Here is a 9601-nt window from a genome sequence, read left to right as displayed (position 1 = left end):
AGTCTATTTAGCTTTTACAAGATCAGCCAAAGTTGGCCAGACACTGCCGCCTACAGTACTTCTTGATAAATCAGTGCCAGTGATTTATTGTTGCCTAGTGTGCATATTAAATGTCTTAAGCATTTTTGTGTAACTTGTTAAAAGAGTTATGGTTCAGGATTCCTTTCTTTTTGCAGTGAAAATTATACAGACTGGAAAGAAATCCTTTATGTCTAGTGTCCTTACCTGACATTTTCTGTCAGGTAAGGACACACATGTAGTAGTTCTTCCAGCATCTATTTGAGATCATTGCGCCAATATCCAGAAGAAAACAGAATAACAGTTGGAAGGGACCTTGGAGGTCTTCTAGTCCAACCTCTGCTCAAGCAGAAGACCTTATACCCTTTCTGACAAATGGTTGTCCAATCTCTTCCAGCAATGGAGCACCAAAAAAAAAAAGCGACAGAGCACCAGAAAAAAGGCCAACTGTTACTGATAACTTTTCAAACAAAAAATTAAGAGTAATATTTGAGAATGGAGCCCTCTAGAAAGAAAATATATAGGGATAATACATTGAAATGAATATTAGGTCTACTTGGGAAGAGCAGGGAAGTCAGATTCCACCCTGGAATATGGGTCAGTCTTCGCTGATGAATGTCTTCTTTCTTTATACTCCTATCTCTCATAGAAAAAAAAGTCAAATCTGATTATTTCATACATATCTTCACCTCTAGATGACAGTCTAAGCTAAGTCAACAAACTGATATCCTATCAAAGCTAGTGCTGGAGAAACTCTATTTTTTGTCAAGGTTTGATCAACTTATCTGTTGAATGTATAAGAGTATGTATATACCATGCAAAACTTTCACTTCTGAAACTCTCCTTGGTGCAATTATACATCAAATTATTATTTACAATTACACCCAAACCAGAAAATAGTTAAACTACATCATGATTTCTTTTTTCTTTTTTTCTTTTTCTCAAAGCATATGAGGTGTATTATATAGTCTAATTTATGCTGATACGTATGAAGAAAAATCCTTGAAGAATTTGGGCAGATTATTAAAATCAAACATGAATCTCCAAACCCATTCACAATCCACATTTTTTTCTGAGCTTACAGTTTTAGAAATTACAATTAAAAGGGACATGGTAACCACAGTTTGAGAAGTGATCCTCTCAACTGTGGTAGTGTAGACTTTTGAAATATAGGGGGCACTGTGTATTCAGAAATGTAGAAATAGTCAAATGACTTATTTGACTAATTCATTTCTGCATAGTGCTTTACTGAACAATATAAACAAAAAAAGCTTCCGGCCCCACAGAGCTTATTAGCAATCTCTGTTTATAGAGTAGAAAGTAGTTAGGAAGACTCCAGAGGAATGAGAGGGAGAGGATGACAATTTATTTAAGAACCAAAAACAAAGAGATACACTTTCAAATATTTTGGCCTGCCTTTGGGACAAAAATTGTGGACAAGACTTCCTTTCAAGACAAAGGAAGATGCAGAGTCTGTTCTTGCCATGTCTACCATAAATTTGTGAAAAAGGAGGATGATTCCAAAGATTTTGCATTCAGTTGTTTTGGCTTGATTTCAGATACTGATTCACCAATGTGTATTTAATAATTATTTGCAGAGCATTCAAGGTGGATTGTGTTTTATTGAAATAAATTATATCCATGAGACATGCTGCAAAAAGAGAAAGAGTCAGAAAGAGTATGAAAAATAAATAGATTCAATATTAAAATAAATGTTCTCCTCTGATACTATGTAATAAAGCAAATATGACCAGTTGGAATTACTACTGGAAGAAATAAAATGGCAGCTGGTTTTAACAAGGTTGGAAGAGCATTTTAATGACTAGGGCAACTACTAGAAATCTTTTCATTATTGTTGTATGATCTAATATCTTCCAGCTCCTGAATTCCTTTCCGTATAGCAAATTCTGCACTCCAGCTGTGTGATTTCAAAATAAATGCCAATATTTCAACTTCCTTCCTTCCTTCCTTCCTTCCTTCCTTCCTCTGGGATAAAAATACAAATGAGTTTATATTCTTAAATAGCATTAAGCTGGGTCCATGAATTGTCTATTTTCTATTTCAAATGGAATAAATATAGTCAGTAAATTGCTGAATCCTTTATCTTTAAACTTGGCTGATGGCATTGCCAAGTTACATGTCCTGCCATCCTGTCTGCACCACCCTCTCCATACTTCCATGTTTAATGCATATATCATTGCTAGTGTGGCAGGATGTGCACTTTATAGAGGATCAGCATATAAATACCATGTGTGATTAAAAAACTAGGAAGGAAAAAAACTTTCAGTTACAACCTGAGATTCTATGATCGTATAGATTCCCCTCTCCCCGCTCCCAATTAGATGGCAAAATGCCTTAAATTTCACAACAGTTCATTTGGATTTTATCATTACAACTTACAAGAATGATGTGGAAAATGGTGTTACATTGGATTTACAGATGAAATGGGCTGATGTCCTAATAACCAAAAGGGACACACAAATAATAAATCAGAACAGTGAACTTGGCTCATTTGATCGTTTAATCTCTCTCTCTCTCTCTCTTGCTCGCTCCTTCTTGTAGCTGTTAATGAGTTTTTCTTGTCTAGGACTGAATAACAAGACTTTAAAGATCCGTTTATATAAGACTTGACTTATTTGATTAAGGTTAAAATATAGATGTTATTTCTAGTATGAGTTAAACTCATGAAGGAATTTCTGAGAGGAGACTGAGAAAATTGTGGAACACTATTTGAAGGGATTAAAGTTCAAGATTCTTAATATGTTGTTTCTGGTAACTCTGAATGAATTTTTCTTGACTTTTTTTTCCAAATGATGAGGCATTAAAATTTAAGATGTTGGAAGAAGAAAAACAATTGTAGTTTTAGAGAAAGTTACTGTGTTAAAAGGAAAGGCAAATGTGATTTATCTGATTAAGGTGTGTGTGTGTGTGTGTGTGTGTGTATGTGGGGCTGCATTATTAGCTGTCCAGGGCTGCATGAGGCCTCCAAGCCACAGTTTGGACATGCCTACTTTAGGCAATCCTATATCTAATGTGGGAATAAGTATCTTTTTATGCAAAAATGGTAAATAATATGCCCAGCTAAGTACTTTTATAAATATGAAGAAAATATGTTACAGTGAACCAGAGCATACACATGTCTGTTACTTCACTATCTTTTATTCTTGGACTGCTCTACTGCAGCACCTCTGCCTACTGTACAGGAATTATTAGGTGTTACATATTCTATAAAAAAAAGGATAATCAAGAGTAGGCAGATACAAAGAAACCGGAAGTATATTCTTTTATATGGAAATTTTTTGGCTTGCTAACAAAGAATAAAGGGAACTTTATATGGAACTTTATATGGAACTTTATACAATTGTAATCACCTCCCCATCTTCTTCTCCTGTCTTAGGTGCATAAAAAGATATTTTAGACAACTTCTCAGTGTTTCTTGTTTATATTTCAGGACTATGGAGCATTTGTATATTTTCATTTTCATAAACTTTCCTTCAAAATTCTGCTTGTAGCACTCTCTTTCTATTCTGAGTGTTGCAAAATATAATTATGGATGAGTAGCCAGACTGTAATATAGGAAGTAGATGCGTTCTCCTATTTTTATCACTATACAGGGCATAATTTCAGATGCTTGTCTAAAGCTCTACTACTCAGGATCTGTTATCTGCTTACAATCTTTATTTTAGGGTATTATTAGTGTATACTTTCCCCCTCCTTCCCCTCAATTGACAGTGGCATACACAGCCCATTTCTAGTCATATTTAATTGAGTGAAATCTCACAGAAGGTAAAACATAAAATAGTGGAAGAACACGAATAGCCTCAGAATGGTCTATGCTTTGACTCAATCAATGTAGCTCCTTTGTTTACATCATACTGAGGTAACATCAGGAAGTTGTTCAGAAAACACACGAATCAAGATTCATTGCTGTTGGAAAAGAATTCCTTATATGTTATTGGGGTAGAGGAAAGAAGCTAGGCAGGGGAATTCTCTGATGGCTTATCGGAATGGATGCTATCCCAGATTTAGTCTGAAGAAGGAGCGCAAAACTGAGGCGAAGAACCAAGTTTAATAATAATTTGGTGCCTGCTTTACAAGAAAGAGGGACCCCAAGATTTGAATAGAGGTTGAGGGCTACAAGATAGGGATCTGATTTGCTGGCCAGTTTGGGAGAGCTAGGCAAGTCCTTGTCAGTGTCCCTGGGGTTAGTTTGATTGTTAGGCAAAGTGGCTCTTTCAAGAGGGCAGCAGAGATGGGGGAGCCCACTGTTAAAGGAGATGGAACGTTGAGGCCACCAATTGACAGGTGAGAGACTTGGAGTTTCTCTAGGTTGCAATTCTTTTGTAAGGGCTACCCTTGGGCTATACTGTGAGCTGGTGAAGAGGCTTCTATTCTTTGCAGGATCTATTCTGGGTCGGTCACCAGGACCACAGGTTTAGTCTTCTGAGCTTCTGGACTCATGGAGCCCATCTTCAGGGAGCTTCTCTCTAGCAGAGTGTGTGCTGTTATCTGTGTGTCTGTGATAAATGGCTTTTTAGATGTTGATTGAGGTGTGTTCTCCTCGTCTGATGGCTCAATTGTGTTCTTGCAATCTGGTGGTATTAGCTTCCTCCCTGTCTGTCCTACATAGTCACGCAGGGGGCGGGGCAATCCATGAAAGGGATTTAATGGATTACATTGGAAGTATCTCCCACCTCCAAGCAATCTTTACAATACATAATTTGTCCTTGTATGGCAGCCTTTGGGCAGTGTGTGATGCCCACTTGCAAATCTCGGAAGCTGCGTTCTACAGCTTCCGGAATGTTTCTGATGTATGGCAGGTTGTGCCATGTGGTTGGTCTTGTGCCTTGTTTCTTCCTTTCTCTCTACATCATGTTGCACAGACATCTTGTGACAAATGATTGTGGGTACCCATTCTGCTTGAATTGTTCACCTAGGTACCTGCTCTCCAGCTGTTTGGTTTGATGGGTATTACAGTGAGTTCATCTAAAAAGCCACTTACAACAGGCACTATAAATACCTCATACATAGCACACACTCTGCTAGAGAGAAGCTCCATGAAGTTGGGGCTCTGGCATGAGGCCGAAAACTTGGAAGACAAAAAATTCTGGTCCCAATGACCGACCAAGACTGGATCCTGCAACATTATCCTGGGACACATCTATTCACCTTCATTCTTCTATTCTTTGTTTTAGATGGGATTGCAGGGGAGGGGCTTTGTCTGGGACAGGGAGGGTCAGTTTGGGTTTGATGGGATTAGGCAGAGTGAACTGAATTTGGACCCTCATCATATCTAAAAGACAGCCAGGAAACGGTGCAGCTTGTTTGCTAGCCTTATTTTCTCCACTATATGTACTCTTAGTTCCTTTCTGCAAAACAGGACAAATGAGATTATTTGCACATGCAAATTCTTCACTGGATGACTGCCAACACTGAGTGATGTCTGTGTAAGAAGAGCAGCCTAGGTCAAATAGTACAGATAGAAATCATTTGCAGAGGGAATAATTGATTGAGAGTGGCTGCTAGTACTTGATAAGCTATGGGATAGAATTTGCTCATTTCAAAACTATATAGATTAGATACGTTTTCAAAATCACAGGTTTGGGAGGTTTTGGTTTTTTTTTTGAAAACCCTCACAGAGGACTTCTTTCCTCAGTGGGTTTCAACCGCTCTTGACTTCCATTAAGTAATGGAGTAAAACCAAGCTTGGGGAATTGGTCATTCTGGAAAACAGATTGGCAAAAGGTATCAGACATTAAAAAAAAACCTCTTAGCCCTCTTGGGAAGTCTTTGAAAACAAAAGCTCAAATTCCAGAGCAAGAAACCTAGTTGGTGAAAACCTCCTACCCATGTTATTCCCAGAGGCAGGATATACTCTACATTTTGCCTTCTCTTAAATGCATTAGGAACAGGGTTAGGTTTCACATGATGTATTTCTCCCAGCGCTTCTGTTTGCACCATTATGAAATAAGGGATTTCCTTTTTCTTTGTTTCCATTTCAAGCCTCATGTCTCCCTTCCTGATTGCCTCCTCTTTTTTCATTAGCATCTGCTTCCAGGGGATCTTGGAGACAGGATTCAAATAATGTCTATTCTACTTATGCTAATAGTTTTTAGAACAATTATCCACTTGGCAGAAAGGTGAGCTATTACAAATACAAAAGGGTACTTGCCAGGTGATTGTTCAGCTTTCAAAAAAAAATATCTGTGACACCTTGATGATTTATACATTTCTTATAGGAGCTTTCATTTCTAAGAACCTGTTTCATCAGATAGATGAAATGGGAGAAGGAGGATGTATATAGCCTATAATATATAGTTCAGTAGATTTGCCAGCTAGTTTTTAACAACTGAGTAAATGAATTTTGAAATTAGTAACCTGTGACATGCTCTGCCTATAAAATAATGAAGGTTCAGTTATTTATGCATTTTTATTTATTTAGTTTTTATACCGTTCTGGTCCCAAAAGGAGCCTGAGTGGTTTATGAACCCTCATAGAGAAAAAAAAGTAAAAAATAATTACAATTGCATGACAATACAACTACACTAACCCCAATGCTCAGGGAACTTTCAACTGGTAGAGAAAAGAGAGTCCACAACCAGGCTTCACTTATAATATTACCTTCCATCCTCAGGATTCTTCGACAAAGACACACTTTAATGGCCTTTCTTAAAACCAGAAGGATGGAAAACAAGCTGATATTAGGATATACTACTGTATGTCGTTCCAAAGGAGGAGGATGAGAATTGATGATAGAGAAAGGACTCCCACCTTATCAAGATTCAGATACTGAGAGAATGTGGTCCTGTAGATCAGGGCTTTTCAACCTTTTCACCCATTGTACCACTTTTAGGATATGGCAACATCCGAGTACCACCTACCACCTAGCAAGGTGTCAAAAACTTGATGATCAAAAAAAGGAAAAAGGAAAAGGAAAAAAGTGAAGTACAGGTAGTCCTCGACTTACAACAGTTCACTTAGTGACTGTTTGAAGTTACAATAGCACTAAAAAAGTGCCCCCCAAGCCACAGCAGAGCAAGACACCTGCCTGCCCACCTGGCGGTGCTCTTCCAACTGTCTGAGATTTTCATTGTTGTGAGCATTTCTGTTGAGGATTGCCAGCGGGGGTGGGGTGGGGGTTGGTTTTTATTCCCCCCATCTGCTGGGTGGTTGCAGCAGATTTTGGTCACTTCACATGACCCTGGGACACTGTGACAGTCATAAATATGAATCAGTTGCCAAGCATCTGAATGTAAATCACAAGACCCTGGAGAGGCTGCAACATTCCAGCTGATCAGCACTTCTTCTGGGCTCAGAAGCGCCAGGATCAGTGCCAAGCTCCAGCTGGAGCCTGGCACTGATCCTGGTGCTTCCACTGAGCCCTGACAGCCCCGAAGAAGTGCTGATCCTGGCGCTTCCGCTGAGCCCTGACAGCCCTGCAGCTCCAGCCATCTCTCGCTCAGGCTTGTGCGATGCTGCCACTGGTTCAGCTCATTCTTCTCCCCCACTACCACTTTTCTAGGATGGTCATGTACCACCTTGCCAGGTACCAATGTACCATAGGTGGTACCCATAGCACTAGTTGAAAAGCCCTGCTGTATATATTTATTTCATCTATATATTATTATTTATGCTACCCATTTCTGAAGAGAGCCTAACAAACAAGTTCAGCATAAAATAAAAACCAAACTCTGCAAAAATAATATGTAAGCCCAATTATAGTATAAACAAAATTGACATTCAAAATAATAAATAGAAAAAAATCAACTTATTAGCTTTCCCAATTCCAATCTTCACTCACAACAGATCTTACTAGTCTAGCAACCAGGTCTCAGAGGGAAAGGAATAAAGGGCCTCTGTGGGGAGGAAATTCCAAAGCACCTTGAATCACACCTTAGAAGCCAACTGACAACCAGCACAACTTTCACAATCAGTTGTGTATATATGGATGTACCCCATTAGTGCTGGAATGTCTTATTTTATACCACCTCTAGCTTCTGAATGCTTTCCAAAGCAACCCTTGTGTAGAGAGCTTATTATTAAGGTGGGAGATGACTAAGGAATGAGTAATTGTGATCAAGATCTCCCAATATAAGAATGGACACAATTGGATCATAAAATATAACTGCAAAAGAAGCCCTACAGGACCTATATTCATGTCCTAAAGCCTATAAAAGACTTTCAAAATGGCAAGCAGTACACTGAATTGCCCCTGGGAAAAAAGTCATAATCAGTATAGCTCTTAAAAGAATAATGTTATATGGAATAACTTTTAGCTGCCACCAATACTTGAGCTACTCTATTCTGGACCAGTTAGAACAGAGGTGTCAAACTCGCAACGTCATGTGATGTGTCACAACGTATCACAACTTTTTTTCCCATTGCCGGCAATGGGGTGGGCATGGTTTCAGCATGATGCATCTGGCCTGTGGGCTGGCAGTTTGACACCCCTGAGTTAGAACTTCCTGATGGTCTTCAAGTGCAGTCACATGTACAGCATGTTGCAATAGTACAAACAAATGGTGAAAAAAGGTACGAGTCTTCCAATCAAGGAGACTGGCTAACTGGCTAGCCAGACTTAACTGTCCAATGACTGTCCTGTCCACAACTGCCATATGTTCTGTCACCAGGAGCTGGAAGTCCAGGAGGACCACATTAGAAGCCGGTGCTCTACACAAAGTAATCAGGTAGGATAGGGCCCATGATCACAAATGGGGGAGCTAACTTGGCAAAGAAACATTTCACTACCTCAGGAACAATAGGATTAATTTCCTCCAAGATAATCATTTAAGACATAGTCTCTAGCATTTCAACATAACTTTCCTAATTGGTATCCAGCTCCAAGCAGAACTGAGCAACTTTATCCTCCAGATGTCTAGAAAACTCTTCAGAATGCCTCATAGATGTTCTTTCAACCCATTATTTCCTAGTGAGTCCCAAGTAAACAAAGTCTCTATAAAATCTGTGGATGCAATAAAAATAGAGAAACGTTGATGTTTTGCCACTCTAATTCTTGAACCTGAACTCTTATCCATGTCTATTTTATCCATTCTTTGTCTTTGCCAAGATCACTCTGGGCATCTCTCATGCCAAATTTTTTGGAATTCCTTGGTGGAGGGAGCTGCAATTCTGTCCAGGGACACAGTTACATTGTCTTAGAAGTCACGCTAAGTGCCTTCTGAAAACCAAGTGGAAACCATCCACTTTTGAGGACTTTAGTGGCATTGGTGAGCTCAACAGGACAAAGGACAGCTGTTAATCCTTTGGGGGTTATGTCATATTTCTGCTAAGACAAAAAACATCTGTTGTGTCAGGGCCCACTCCAAAACCTCATGCTAAGAAACTAAGAAAGCAGTTTCTTCCAAAAGGAACTTTTATTAAGGAAAGCTGATAGCAGGCATGATAGGAAGGATCTGAGGGTTTCCTGCTCAGATCAATAGGTTAAAAGAGTCCCAAGCAAACCCCACCCTAATAGTTCAAACGGTCAGTTTGAATGGGCCAGTCCTTAGGTGTTAGGTCCATTGTGGGAAAGAGCTGATAACACCGGTCTTTCCCAGCTCGCAGTGATGTTGTTGGGTCTTCA

The sequence above is a fragment of the Vipera berus genome (assembly GCF_964194415.1).
Source record: "Vipera berus genome assembly, chromosome: 1".
Taxonomy (NCBI): domain Eukaryota; kingdom Metazoa; phylum Chordata; class Lepidosauria; order Squamata; family Viperidae; genus Vipera; species Vipera berus.
This window is presented reverse-complemented; position numbering follows the sequence as displayed.